Genomic DNA, 15,530 nt, shown 5'->3' on the forward strand with positions numbered 1-15,530 from the left:
GTTATTCTAGCATCATCCATTGCAACATCCAGATGACCAGTCTTTATAACACATCAAGTCATGAACCTATGGACTGAAATCTAGGAGATCAACATATGCTGGTATCATAAGGGGTTAATTTAGTAACCATAATATTCTATTTCAGACAGGTAGCTATGTAGATATGCTGCACCCAAACCAATGAAGAGTCTTGTGGCACATGACTAATACATTTCTTGAGTGGTTTCAAATGGACCATTTAACAAAGAACTCATAAAATAAAATGTTAACAGGGAAGATTCATGATTTTTTAAATTTCTCCCATCCCCACTAGGGCAAAGTCTGGTGGGAAGGAAAGTGTAGCTGTGAAACAATATAGCTGTGAAACAATAGGCCATTTCATCTGAGGTCTCATGAGACCCAAAGCTCTTGAGAGATTTACATGAAGAAGCAGGAATAAGGCTCCTAGTTTTTTCAACTGTCTGGCAGATCAGGTAGACAAGGCAGATCTGAAGATGGAAATGCATTGGTGTTAAGTACAGCTTGCGGGGCAAAGCCAACAGTATGAAACTAGAGGTGGCCAGCCTCCATACTCAGTCTAAGTATGGCCTCAGCCAGGCTTAGATCCAGCTCTTGCTGAGGCCAGAATCAAGCAGGCCCATGCAGATGGGAGTAGCTTGAGCCCAGCTGGCCCTGCTCCCAGTCTCCAGGTTAAAAAAAGGGGCTGCGGTGAGCCACTCTCATCAGCATTCAATGGCAGCCCTGTCCCAAATGGGGGAGCACAGCAGTGTGGGGGGGGGGGTTGCCCAGGGTGAGCCCTGGCCCTGTTTTAAGTAGCTATGCCCCTGAAAATACAACCAACTTCAGTTAAGAAGCTTCCAATGAGGAATCTCTCTCTCTAAGGCAGTGGTTCTCAACCTGGGAGTCGGGACCCCTTTGGGGGTTGAACGACCCTTTCACAGGGGTCGCCTAAGACTCTCTGCATCAGTGTTCTCCATCTGTAAAGTGGATAAATGTTAGGTTTGGGGGTCACCACAACATGAGAAACTGTATTAAAGGGTCGCAGCATTAGGAAGGTTGAGAACCACTGCACTAAGGGAAATAGATACAACTTCTGACCGAATCAAGTCATATCCTAAAGATATCTTTGTTGCCTGGGACTGCAAAAAATAAGCATTATTACCCTGTTGACTTAAGTAGTATGTAATACCAAGATGATGGACAATGTAAACAAGTTATCAATAACATTCTCCAGAAGAACAATGTACGTTTGTGCATGTATTGGTCTTCTGGAGTATCATTATTGGTAGCTTGTTTACAGTGTGAACACACACAATAGACTGAAGATAAAACACAAGAAGAGCTTTCTTATTGGCCAGATGTAATTCTCTTCCCTCCTCACTGTTAGAGGGGAAATACAAGAAAATCCCTTATGAAAAGAGGCTCTGCCCCTGCCCTCTAGGCGAAATAGATACATTAGAACACATGTTATTTAGATGTCCCACTTTTGAAAAGCCCCAAAAGGAAATCCTCAGCCCAGCCATGACAGGTCTAATAGGCCTAAACTACAAAGATGCACTGGCCTACATATTGACAGGTATGGACCAGAAAATTACATGGGCAACGGCCCATTTTTGTTCTTTAATCTGCAAACACAATAAGAGACATCTGCCGACTGAATAGTTTAGGGAGGGAAAGACTGAATAAATTGTGATCCTTAGAAGATATGGTCGGAGGCCGGAGTTTTTTTAGTAATGTCACTATAGGTTTTAGCAAGACTGCACAGGCACTTTACAAGTGTAGTTATATTAACTTTTTAATCTTTTGTCATAATCAAATGTATTTTACCTACTACTTGCTTCTTCGTGAGTTGACCTTTAGTAAACAGTCACTGACTGTGTATAAGTACAATACTAATTATAATAGTGTGGCAAATATTCCTTCTTGTAAATACCATAGACTATGTAATATTTCGTATAGTGCTTTTAGTACTCTTATTATAGATTATAGATTATATAGATTATAGATTATGCAACATTTGAATAGTGCTTCTAGTACTCTTTTGTCTATATATATACTATGGTAACCGTATCTTGAAGCTGATGTACCCTGATCTTGTACTACTGGTCGCTGACTGTAAATAAAATGTCTTATTCTTATGACTGAAGATAAATGACCATTGCAGATTCTTAACTGAAAACTCATAAACAATGGGAAACACAAACCCAACCTATAAAATAAGCCAAGAACCAAAGGGTTGAGAAACGCTGAGGGAATATTAAAGCCTCATATTGACAGACAGACAGACAGACAGACAGACAGACAGACAGACAGACAGACAGACAGACAGACAGACAGAGATTACACTGTTCTCAAAAGAAGAAGTGAAGCAATCAGGCAAGGCATAAACTGCCAGTTACAGTTAAAATCTATATTAATCAATGGTAAAAATTTCTGATGGTTCCATGAAACATATACAAGAATGGAAACATTCCCAGAGGGATGAAACAAGAACAAAACACTATGTCCAATAGGCAAAGGGAAACAATTCATTGTTAATTAGGTAAGGGGAAAAGGGAGAGGGGAATGGAAGAGAGGAAGGCCAGCTAGATGGAAACTATCACTGTCTTCAACCATAGGCTTGGCAGATCATCTCAGTCTTACAGACCCTGTGGAATTGCAACAAATACCACAGGGGCCAGGTTCACTAGATGCTGGGGTCAGAGCTCTGGCTCTGGTTCAGAACAGATGGATCGTTTTGGGACCAGGGACCACTAATAATTTATTTCCTGCTGATCTTAATGTTCTTTAAGAGGGTATACAGGGAGATTAAATCTTTTTGTTGCTTTCTGTATTCATATTTTTGGAACAATTTTAAAACCTAGAAATGTTCTTTTCGGCAATACCCCAAATACTGTAAGACAGAACAAAATTTGGGAGTCTTTTCTGACATGTTCTAGACCAGGGGTAGGGAACCTGCGGCTCTCCAGATGTTCAGGAACTACAATTCCCATCAGCCCCTACCAGCATGGCCAATTGGCCATACTGGTAGGGGCTGATGGGAATTGTAGTTCCTGAACATCTGGAGAGCTGCAGGTTCCCTACCCCTGTTCTAGACTTTTAGTGCACTGTTATATTTTCAATAATAATCCAAGTATTAACATCCTTCATCTCATCCTTTTGCTCTAAAACAATGACAATGATAAATTATTGCATAAAATCAAATAATATACTTTTAGAACTTAGACTCATGATAGATAAACTAAGTATTACTATTTTATGAGACCTATGGTTTGGCTATTCCAATGTTTTTCTTAATGCTAAAAAGCAGCTAGTGGTAAGGACTACCTTAGCTGTTTTCCAAATTGAACAGGTTAAGTGCTATAAATACCTTGGCCTTTCATTCTCCTTTAATCTTTCATGGGCAACCCAGAGGAAGGCCGCTCTCCTAGCTACATCTAACAGTATGTCAGCATTACTGCGTTTCTTTTACAGCAGTGGCCACTCCTTTATCCCTCCTGCCCTCAAAATTTTCAATGCCAAAGTCGCCTCGAGATTGCTTTACGGAGTCCCAATTTGGATTCAAGCTATTAACCACTCCTTGAATTCTCTTCAATCCAAATTTTTTCATAAGATAACTGGACTCCCAAATTGTGTGCCCTATGCAGCCCTTTGTCTGAAGTTAGGTCAAAACTCCTTGGAATCAGCCACTTGGCTGAGGGCTTTTAGATTCTGGCTGCGAAATTCATTTTCTCTCGGACTGTATTTCCCTGGTCCACTGTCTGCTCTCTGACACCCATTCCAACCCCTGGTTTTCCATAATTGAAGAAAAATGGCCTCTATTGGACTGTCAGTGGATTCACTTTGCCCTTTGCCTATTCAGAAGCTTATAGAAAATTAAAAGGTCAACTACTGGATAGAGTGTTCTCTACCCTAATCACCGCAGCCAAGAAAACGTGCTCCCCCCTGTATTTTTCTCTCCCATTTGAACGGGGCCACTTGGCACACTACCTGTATTGCTTAATAAACCCTGCTCAAAGGAGAGCCATAAGCACAAAGGAGAGCCATAATGCTCGCCAAGTTTAATGTTATGCCTTCTGCCTTGTTACATGGCAGATTTAATAAGCAAGAAAAGGCTAAAAGATTGTGCCCATGTAATGATGGCTCAGTTGAATCTCTGACCCACCAATTACTACACTGTTTCAGATTCAAGGAAATCAGATCCAAGTATGTGAATCTTACTCCTTTACATTTACCCGATCTCCCCGACTTAATTAGATTACACTACTTGTTGGATAATCCTGATCCTTCTCTCTGTATGATAGTGGCAGACTTTCTCCTGGAAATTACTAAACGCCAGTAGATTTCCTTCGACCTAACATTTATTTCCTGTATTGTATATGCTTTTTAATCTGTTTTTATTATTGTTGTACTGTTGTCTATGCCAATAAAGGCTTGCTAAATATGTATATGTTTTCCTAACACAATTTTCCCAACAGAAACCCCTCTGTAGAGCTGGGGGAGTGATATGAATGGTTAAGATAAAGATACCAGTCTTTCCAACTTACAGCTATATTTCTTTGGGAAGGACTTATATCAGGGAAATAACACTAAGAGTTAAATTCTCCTCTTCCCCCATCACCACGGTCAAATTAGAGAACCTATACCTGGATAGGATTTTTTAAAATGAGATTGGATCTTGGATCTCCCCCATACTCTCATCTGTCCCTATTAAGTCCAAGTTAATTGAAGTGTTGGTCAAGCTAGTTTGCATATCACAGCTAGCAGAAACATGGTGGATCCAAGGTCTATGGAAGATCTTTGCATACTAATTTGGAAATCATTTTTAGTTTGTTTGCTCTAACAAAAAAAGTGTAGATTCATAATACTCTGTAGCTGAGCAAAGTGTTAAATCTTGCTCTTGGAACATTGCTAGATATTTTGAATGGGGGAGGGAGTAAGTTCCAAGACCACACACACAACAAAAATTCAAGCTACAGCTTCTCGCTAAGAAATGCTGTCACAGCACCATTGACTTGTTTAAACATTTATTAAATCACTTCACAACAGATAGTAACACATCAAGTGCTAACCTCACATTTCACAGCAGTCTCACTTGTAAGGAAAGCGCTAGCCAAAGTGGGTGATCATTGCTTTTGAAAAAAAAATTAAAAGAATCTATTGAAATATTAATTGGATTAATATTTGGAAGATTAGTTGTTTGAGTGTCTTATTTACATTTGTAAATTTGTTGAAGTATCTGGATGCAAAAGAACAAAAAGAACAGGGATGTTACAGTTTAGAAAAGTCTATTTGCAACTTTTAAAAGTAGAACATGTGAAAAAAGTACATGCAATGAACTTGTCTTTGCATCAAGATTCATGGAAAACCCCAAAGTTTATTCCAAGAGTAGGCACACCCTTATAAGACAGGCCACATTTTATCATTTTTGAACCACTGGAGACCTCTTGAAACATAAAACCCAAGGTGAGCTTAGAACCTTTCATTCTCATGTCTAGTCTCTTACTAGAGATTATATGCAATTTCTGCGCACATGATGCTACTGAGAATTATAAGTAAAGCCTGGTATTAACAGGAAGGACCAATTTCCTTCCTAATAGGCATCATAGTCAATTGGCCATGCTGGCAGGGGCTGATGGGAATTGTAGTCCATGACATCTGGAGTGCCAAAGGTTCACCACCACTGTCATAGTCCATAAATATTCTGCTCTATCCATGTCCCTAAAAACAGTGCTTTTTCAGGCATCCTACATGTTAAGTATCAATTTTTTCACAAAATATTCAATCAGTTGACTTGTGCCTAAAGCTTAGTGTAGGAGAGATGTCAAAGTTCTGAGATGTTTACCAAGTTTCCACATTTACCAACAGCAGATTACAGATATAAATATTGTTGTGAGTAAAGACATATGTATTTACACTAGGCTTACCTTAAGACAAAAAAAGGGCTCAGGACAAAATTGCAACGAATTCAAGGAAGACATTTTGAACTTTAAATCTACTGGATGGGTGAGGGTGCAAAACTATCTGGGAAACAAGAAGGCAAAAATGAAAATTTTGGCTTTTTTCATTTGCATGCAGCCCTCCAAGAACAGCCAGCCAAAAGTGTTGCCAGCCAAAACGGATCTTTCTTCTACCTGCTGCATGAGCTCTGGTCAGTTTCACAGTTGTGCCCACAATTTTGTGTGCTGCTGCAAAGATTCTCCTTCCTCCATCATTTGGTCAAGGTTTCCTACAGAGATGTCTTCAGTTTGCAGCTCATCTGCATGCAATTTTGCTGTGAAAAGTAGATGAATAAAGTTCATTTTGCCTTGCAATCCCACACGTGTTGTTTTCCCTTTTTTGTTTTAAAGAGAATGTGTGCGAAGCTATGACAAATATGTGCATATTGCAGCTTCTCTAATTTTGTCGCCGTAGCTTCACAGACATACCCCTCAAAACAAAGAGGAAAAATGACATGTGCGCAGGATTGCTAGGCAAAACAAGCTTTATTTATCTACTTTTCACATGGAAATCACACATAGATGAGCAAGCAGAGAAAACTTCCATGGGGACCCCTCTGCTACGCACACAAAATGGTGGGTGCAAATGGTGAAAATGAAAGTAAGTAGTTTGGGAGGAGGAAAGAAAGCATTTCCTACCTGGGGGTGCCCCATCCTCAATTGTTTCCAATGGAAGCTAACAGAAGATGGGGGCTATCCCTTGGAGTGTTCATAATTTTGGTCTCCCTGAGCCTAACTTCACCATCCTTAGGTGGTATCATCAGGACAGTCTCTGGATGATACCCTGAAATTTTGGTGCCACTAGCTTTAAAAATACACTCCTGACAGGAACCCCAGGAAATTTGCCCAGATTCCCTTCTTTGCAGTGCCTTGGCTCCATTGTAGCCAATGGGAATTTCTGAGTGTGTAAGCAGGCTGCACATTTTTGAAGATAGAGGCACCAGACTTTTAAGGAGACCCTCCAGGTAATAGCATCCAGGCTTAGTAAACTTTGTTTCTAGGGGTTCAATTTTATGGACCCCCAAAAGGCTTATTTTGCTTCCCTGCTCCTGCATGTGAAGCCTGCTGGTTGAGTTCTCTCAGAACTCTCTCAATGTGCCCCCTCCCACTGCCCCCAGAAGCAAAGCTCACCAAGCCTGGATGCTATTACCAGGAGGGCCTCTTGGAGCCACCTTGAAAGTCTAGCACCTCTATCTTACCAAAAATGTGCAGCCAGTGCTTACACACTCAGAAATTCCCCAGAATCTGCCAGACCCTTCAGCAAGTTCTATGGTGTTATGCCCAGCTGGCTCTGTGCTGAAGATTTGCGAGCGGCCTCGGGGGGGGGGGGTGTTCTGGGTAGGGGTGCCTAATTTCCAACATGGCTGCTGGTGTGAGTCTCCTGAAAGGAACCAGCCAACTTTGTTAAAGTTTGCTTGGGCAGGGCAAATGCTGTGGGCATCAGGTTCACCTTCAACTGGGTGCCCACAACATTTGCCCCTCCCAAGCAAACTTTAGCAAATTTGGCAGGTTCCTTTCAGAATACCAGCAGTCCTGCAGGAAATAAGTCCCCTACCCAGAGCAAGACTCCCACCAGAGTGCCCCCCCCCTTTGAAACCTCTACCACAGAGCCAACTGGGCGTAACAGCAAGCCCCGTTGAAGTCTATGGTGGGAAAAGTTATTTTTTCCCACCACAGAACTTGCTGAATAGCCTGGCAGACTCTTGTGCTCTGCAGTGACTCCATTGTAGCCAACAGGGAATTTCTCAGTGTGTAAGCAGGCTGCACATTTTTCAAGGTAGAGGCACCAGACTTTAAAGGTGGCTCCAGGAGACCCTCCTGGTAATAGCATCCAGGCTTGTTGAACTTTGCTTCGTGGGGGGGGGGTGCATTGAGAGAGCGGGATCCACGCGCATTTCCACCCCCCACCCCCTGGTTTTATCCTGCCCTTAACCCATGTTTATTGGCCCTTGAGGAAAGGCCTAAGAGAAGAGAGGGTGAGAACCAGTTTATAGATTATGAAAGAAACCCAAAGAAGGTGCAAATAGAAGCACACCAGAGTTAGCTAATACTTTGTTTTTGCATTCATGTTATGTTTAACCAGAATGACTTGAACAGTGGATTTCAATATTGGACCAGGACCTGTGAGGCCCAGATACAGATCCCCATTCAGCCATGAAGCTGAATGGGGACCTTCAGCTGAATGGGGATCAGCTATGAGTTCATAACTTTACCTTAATGTAACTTAACTCACAGAATTATTGTGGAGGTAAAAAGGAAGGGAGGTCATGCATGGCACCCTGAGCTCCTAAGAAGGATGAGTTTAACATGCAGTAGACAGAATTTGCATGCACCTAGACCATTTTTGAAAGCCAGTGTTCCCATTTCATGGACCCTGACTTCTGGGGTACAAAGAAGGTCTTCATGATAAGTAAAGTAAATTAGACTGTTTTAAGATTAACATTCATATTTGACTATAATGAGCTTCAATCAGTGCCATGCCGTCTAAGGTAATCCAATTTTCTTATATTTTAGACATCTTCTTGATAAGCAAGATAGGAAAGAGATGATTGATTCATGACATTTTTGAGGCTCTATAGGGAAGAACTGTTTGAATGACTGCTTGGCATTTTACGTCTGTCATTCAAGAACAACTTTATGAAAGAGAAAGTATTTGCTTAAATCTTAAGCAGCATCCTGTACATTCATGGGGCTATATATGGAATTAAGAAGTTGCTGCTTGTACAGGTTAGATGTAAACCATACATTAATGTTCAATTTTTTAAACGCCTTCTGTGCAATCTAAACACTTTCTTTCTTGTCTTGATTAAAACTTTAATTAAACACATTTCTCCAGCTATGGGGCGCTTTTACAATTTTACTAGTACTGCCTAAATTTTATGGAACTTGTAGCTGTTTCCACATTAGTGCTGAAACAGATTTATCACACCTCTTCTAAAGAATGTGGCTGCTAGTCATAAACTGCTTCTTAAAGAACTTGGAAGATTCAGTCGGTGACAACACTGTTTGATCCACAGACAGTTCTCAGAAATAAGAGCCCTCCTACTCAGACTGCAGTATGGCTGCTTTGACACTTAACTAAGTATTAATAATCTAATTAGAGCAAAGTTGTTATAAATGGATTTGAAACAATGGGACACTGGAGCAAGAAAGATAAAGGAGACACAGAGAGCCTGCTTAGCTCCACAGGGAGATATTTCTATTGCTTTCACCAGGCATCGGACGAAGCATTCAAATAAATTCAAGCTATTCCTTCATGGCTCACAAATATTGATTTTGGACAGGGGGCCTGCCAAGCAGAATTTCAATATCACTCTCTTTCTGCAGACTGATCAGTAACAGGGTTCAGTTCAAGGTTCCAGCCATTACCTACAATGCCCTTAAAGGCACTGGACCCACACACCTGCAGGACTGCCTCTCCTGCTACGTTCCGTTGTTTCAGCTTTATGATAGTGCCACCCTACAAAAAGGTAAAATTGGAAGTTGTCTGTGTGAATTCTGTATAGTAGCTCCTGCATTATGGAACAGTCTGCCTAAGGCTATTAGAAAGGCCCACACACTTCAACCATTCCATAAAAGGTGCAAAAGAGGGTGTCCTGAAGAAAGAGGAGTGGCATCTATTGTGAGAAAAAAGGCTTTCCCTCACTGATTGTCTTGTTGCCTTAAGCAATTATGTCCGCATTCACTAACCAATGTTCCCCAGCTCAATTGCCTTATTTTGTCTTACTAAATCTTGACTCACTGAAAGACAGAACCTCAGTTGTGACCAAATACCCCTCTTCTTCCTGTGGAATGCTCCTCTGTGGGTGCAGCTCTTCAGGAGCAGACCTACAAGTAGAGCATTCCACAGGAAGAAGTAGGGTATTTGGTCACAACTGAGCTATCGTTGGGTGAGAGAAGATTTTTGGTATTAGCTGGCTGTTATGGATTTCTGAGCTGTGTGGCTGTGGTCTGGTAGTTTTTGTTCCTCACATCTTCAGAGCAGAGGCGTAGCTAGGCCAGAGTGCGCCTGGTGCACACTCTGGCTTTTTTGCCCCCCTCCACAGCCCCCCACCCCCCGGCCCCCCATGGCACCCCCCTTCACAGCAGCCCCCCCCCCGCGGCACTTCATTCCACTTACTTTTAGAAAAGGAGCAGGCCGAAGAAGCCTGCCTGCATTGCCTGGGCCTGGTGGGAACTATATTTCCCAGGAGCCCCTGGGAAATGTAGTTCCCACCAGGCCCAGGCAATGCAGGCAGACTTCTTCTCTGGGATGTTCCATTCCTAAAAGTAAGTGGGGGTGTGCACCGTGGGGGTGTACGCCATGGGGGAGCAAGGGGCGCTGCAGAAGAGGGGCAGGGAGGGTGCTGTGGGGGAGCGCAGGGGGGCTGCGGGGGGCAGGGGATTTTTCCACACCCCACGTGACCAGAATCTGTGCGCCCAGTGCGTTGCACCTCCCTTGTCCCCTGGTGGCTTCGCCACTGCTTCAGAGGCATGTCATGTTAAGGTGTGTTTCTTGACACAAACAGAAATACATCTTACCATAACATTCCTCTGAAGATACCAGCCATAGATGCAGGTGAAATGTTATGAGCCAAAACTACCAGACCATGGCCGCCCATCCAGGAAATCCCTTAACAGCCCATTAATTCTGGCCCTGAAAAGCCTTCAGCAATGCTTTGCTGTTAGATTCAAATGTTACCATATCTTGAAATCTGCTCACTGCTCATCTGATGTTATATTATGCCATTCTTTACTAGGGGTGTATCTACTATGGGGACACAGGGAGTCAAATGTCCCTGGGTGCCCCCATTTGGTCACGTGGGGGGCGCAAAAATTTCAGGCTCTTTTTTGTATTTTAGTGGGGGGGTTCCATTTTTTACCTACAGGGAGTGCAGCTTTTTAGGCTAGCAACACCAAAAATTCAGGGATTTTTTGGGAGACCCTCCTGGTTATTCCACCCAGGTTTGGTGTTGTTTGGTTCAGGGAGTCCAAAGTTATGAACTCCCAAAGGGGGTGCCTCCATCCCCCATTGTTTCCAATGGGATCTAATAGGAGATGGGAGCTACACCTTTGAAGGTCCATAACTTTGGACCCCCTGAACCAAACTTCACCAAACCTGGGTGGTACCATCAGGAGAGTCTCCTAAAAATACCCTGAAATTTTGGTGCTGCCAGCTTAACAATTGCACCCCTAACAGCAGGCACTCCCCAAATTTCCCCAGATTCTCCTTTTAAACCCAACTCCTTTGGCACGGATTTAAAGGGAGAATCTGAGGTCCCCAGTTTAAACATTGAAAGTGATGCTGTTTCAGGGTGGGGGAGAATCCACCCCAAAACAGCATCACTTTCAATGTTATTTAAACTGGGGATCCCAGATTCTCCTCTTAAGGTGGATTTAAAAGGAGAATCTGGGCTCCCTAGTTTAAATACCATTGAAAGTGATGCTGTTTGGGGGGTGGATTCCAGCATCACTTTAAATGTTGTTTAAACTAGGGAGCCCAGATTCTCTTTTTAAATCCACCTCAGAGGGAGAATCTGGGGTCCCCAGTTTAAGCAACATTGAAAGTGATGCGGGGGGGTTGGGGGGAGAATCCACCCCCAAACAGCATCACTTTCAATGGTGTTTAAACTAGGGACACCAGATTCTCCCTTTAATGTGGGGGAGGGCACTGACCCTCCAGAGCCAGAGCCCATGCCAGCATGACCAGATTCTCCCACAGGTTGAGGGAGGGCACTAACCCTCCAGAGCCAGAGCCCATGCCAGCATGCTGACTCAACCCCTTCTGGCCTGCCCAGCAGTAGATCTGGGCCCCTTCCGGCCTTCCCAAGCAGTAGATCTGGGCCCCTTCCAGCCTTCCCAAGCAGTAGACCTGGGCCCTTGCTGCCAGCCCAAGTGGTAGACCTGGGCACTCAGTGAGATCAGCAGATGGCTTGATTTCTCTCCCCCCTCCACTGTATCTAGGGAAAATGGAGTGAGGGGTGGGGGCGGAAAATTCAGATTATGTCCCAGGCTCCATTTTCCCTAGATATGACTCTGATTCTTACTGACCAACTGAAAGGGTTTTTAGTGATATTTGTAATTTGCCTTGACTCACAGTGAGAAAGATGAACTATGCATTAGTGTAACCAGAGCTTTTTTTTTGTGCCAGCATGCCCCAGTACAGCTGTGACACCTCTTTATGGTTAGTGTCTTTGCAGAAATGCTGTCAAAGAATGCAGCAGTGGGACTCAACAGAGAAGGATCAACAGAGTATATCATCTGCAGAGAAGGCTCAATAGAATATATCATCTGCCCTGCCAACAGAGTATACCCACTGTCCTGCTGCCTTCTCTGCATGCTTATTCATAAATAAACCAATAGAGAAGATGGTGGGGGGACTGCAGAGAAGGTGGCAGGGCAGGTCCACTGATAAGATCATCTGTGAGTGAAACAGAGTTACAGACTGCCCTGTGGTTTTTTTTTCAAAAAAGCACTGAAAATTACCACAAGTATTGTGAGCTTCTTTCCATATCTGCCTTTCTTCCAAGGAATGTAAGACGGGTTACATTTATATCAACATTGATTCTAAATTATGCAACTTTCACAAACTGGGTCTTCTTTCCTTACCACTTATGACAATGGGAAGGGGAAAACTTGCTATAATTTGCTTTGCTGTTTTTGTAACTGGAAAAATCCAAATAAAGCTCAAAGTTAAAGAATTAAAACATTGAAAGATGCTTCTGAGCACAGATGTGGCACTAAGCTCTTATTTTTAAATTGACTCTGGCTTATTTACTCATTATGGAATGGTTTGTTTTGTACAACAACAAAAGTGGTGGCTCAGGACCTGAACTGGGATAAGGTAACGTTACGTCAGGAGCTAATGCTATGTATTATTGATGGTATTGGAGACCTTTTATGCAAGGTACTCTAATTTCTAAAACTGACCTTTCTTCTAAATCAAAATTGTCTCATCTTTGGTTCTCTCTTTATTATAATCCATTTCTCCAGCTATCCTTTTGATATATCTTCAGAACATTTTCAGACATCTCAAAACCTGCAGTTGGGCCTTCTGCTACAAGACCGATGGGCAGACTACCCCAGACAACCTATATCTCTTTCATTGTAGGCTTATGCCTTCAAGGCACATGCCTTCAGTGCAAAAGACCCCATGTTCAGACTCTTCCATCTCCAGTTAAAGGATACAAGGTAATGTGGGCTTGAAACTACCTTTATGTGCTAGAGTGCTGCTACCAGTCAGAATAAATAATACTGAGCCAGCCTGATGAACCAGTGATATAACTCAGTATAAGGCACAGTATTCTTTCAGTTGTTTTTCTTTTGTGAATCTGGAACAACACCCTCTCACATCAATCGGTCAGTAATAGCAATTGACTTCTATGGGTCAGATGACTTCTATGAGTAATCTGCCTCTTCATCTACACATAACAATAATATATGTGCAGTAAATAAATAAATACTATCTGTTCCCTGGAGTCTTGCCAAGCTGGCTGTTATTTCTGACTGTATATATGGCTTTAATCAATTATCTTCTAGAGATCAATAGAAGAAATTGGATCCTATGGATTATCTGTTATTTATATCAAGATTTCAGGAATGAGTATGAATTTTGTAGGACAGTCTGAATGTCATTCACCTTATTCCAAACATGCAAAAGTCAACAGGCTATGGCAGATACCTGCTTACCGTATTTCAGAATTTGTACCATAGTGACCCATGGGGTTAGATTTTTTTTCTAGAGTTATTGCTCAACATGTATATAATGTGCAGAGATGTAAAGGTATTTTCAAGCTTATGATATCCAGGTTCTTTTTATTAACAATTGAATTAGGGATGTGATATGGATAAGCCAATAACTCCTTCCTGGCAAGACTAAAGCACTGATGGTCTGAAAGTCTTTGTAGGCCTAGGAATACCTGCCAATGATGGATGTTCTTCTCCCCATTCACCTCCTGCATAATTATGGTATTTCTAGATCCACTACTATGTACATGAATTTATATTTGAAGTGAAGCATTCTTCTAACCACCACTAGCTGTAGCTGGTAAGATGAGAGATGATGACAACTCTATCTTCCAAAGCTCGACTACAGTACTTGGTTTATCACTGCATGCATGCTCCTACAGGATCCTTGGAATCAGGTCAAACCATGGTTTGGTGGGATGAGAATAAATCATGTGATTCAGAGAAAAAGAAAAAACTGTTATTTGCAATGAAGATGGAAGTGTCGACAGGTTTCTTCAGCATGGTATATGGTTAAGAGAAGTGGAATTTAACCTGAAGAACCAGATTAGTTTCCCTACTCCTTCACATGAGAGGCAGACTCTTATCTGGTGAACTGGATTTGCTTCCCTGCTCCTACATATGAAGGCTGCTGGGTGATCTTGGGCTAGTTACAATTTCTCAAAACTCTTTCAGCCCCACCTAATTCACAAGATGTCTGGTGGGGGGGAGAGATGATTGTAAACCACTTTGAGACTCCTTAAAAGCTGAGAAAACCAACTTTTCTTCATGTAACAAAAAGCCATGGTTTGTTAATTATGTCTGAATCATGCCATGTTGTAACTGACAATGTCCTTGAAGGCTCTTTACAGTCTGCAGATATGGTAAATCTCTACTAAATGTGGACAGCAAGGTTCAAGAAATGCATTGCTTTATATCTTACATACACTTCTTATATCTTTTGGGATTACATATTTTGAACAAAGCCATAATGATCTGGCCTATTTCCAGGTCCATTACTCCCATAATTTGCCATCAGGAACAGCAAATGTGTACTTTCTTTATTACGTGTTCCATGCACCAAACCAACAAAAACTTGGGATTTAAATAGGATTTTAATGTCTGGACACTGTTGGGGGAAATCTGATTTTGGAAGGCTTTCCAAAACTAAGCATTTTCCAAAAATGTAGAAAAGAGAAATCCACATATACATGCTCCATTACTCAGTGACCAGAGCCTAGTTCCTGTGAAAACAAATGAGACAGAAACCTTTCTTTATATAAGCTGCTTTAGAAATTTTGGACAAAAAGCAGACATCTAGCAGTCTCATTTGTTTATTTGGATTTTTTTGCTTGTTTATGTTATGTTTGCCTTATTCCTAACCAAGTCAAGCACCAAGGAGACTAATAGTAAAATAAAATAAAAGCTGTATAAAATTACGTAATTAAACACAATCCTAAACAATAAAACACTAAGGAATCGAATGCCACAATGACAAACCCTGTATTATTGGGGGAGCAGGACTCACTCCCACCCCCAACAGTGAAGCCAGGCCCATGGAGGGCCCAGCAACAGTGAGGCCCTGGCTAAGTCTCCCTGTCACCCCCTCCCGCCCCAACCATCCAAATTCCACCCTCCCCCCACCCCGGACCTCACCTTCTAACCCTCTCCCCACCCAAACATTCACCTTGCCACCCTCCCCCACCCCTACCCATAACTTCTGACTCTCCCCTCACCCCAAACCTCACTGTACTACCCTCCCACGGCCCCATGCCACACCTTCCAACCCTCCCCACCCCAAGCCTCACCTCTCAACCCTCTTCCACC

This window comes from Sphaerodactylus townsendi, linkage group LG07 (assembly GCF_021028975.2).
Source record: "Sphaerodactylus townsendi isolate TG3544 linkage group LG07, MPM_Stown_v2.3, whole genome shotgun sequence".
Taxonomy (NCBI): Eukaryota; Metazoa; Chordata; class Lepidosauria; order Squamata; family Sphaerodactylidae; genus Sphaerodactylus; species Sphaerodactylus townsendi.